This window comes from Penaeus monodon, chromosome 24 (genome assembly GCF_015228065.2).
Source record: "Penaeus monodon isolate SGIC_2016 chromosome 24, NSTDA_Pmon_1, whole genome shotgun sequence".
NCBI lineage: Eukaryota > Metazoa > Arthropoda > Malacostraca > Decapoda > Penaeidae > Penaeus > Penaeus monodon.
The window spans coordinates 35,644,308-35,644,530 of record NC_051409.1 but is presented as its reverse complement, the minus strand read 5'-3'; positions in this window follow the sequence as shown (position 1 = coordinate 35,644,530).

Here is a 223-nt window from a genome sequence, read left to right as displayed (position 1 = left end):
AGAAAACCTCGGCATTTATCGTCGTCCTTCTCCTCGCCTTCCTTCTGATCCTCGAGGGGAAGGCGAGGACAAGGGTCATCCTCGATGGAGATCCTCGAAGACCCACGATCTGCCGAGGCGAAGTCGAGGTCGACCTTCAAGTCGTTGCTTCTGGACGGTGGGTACGACACTCGCCTCTCTCGAGCGTGACATGGTGGCGAGACGAGGAACGTCTGAGGAGAAA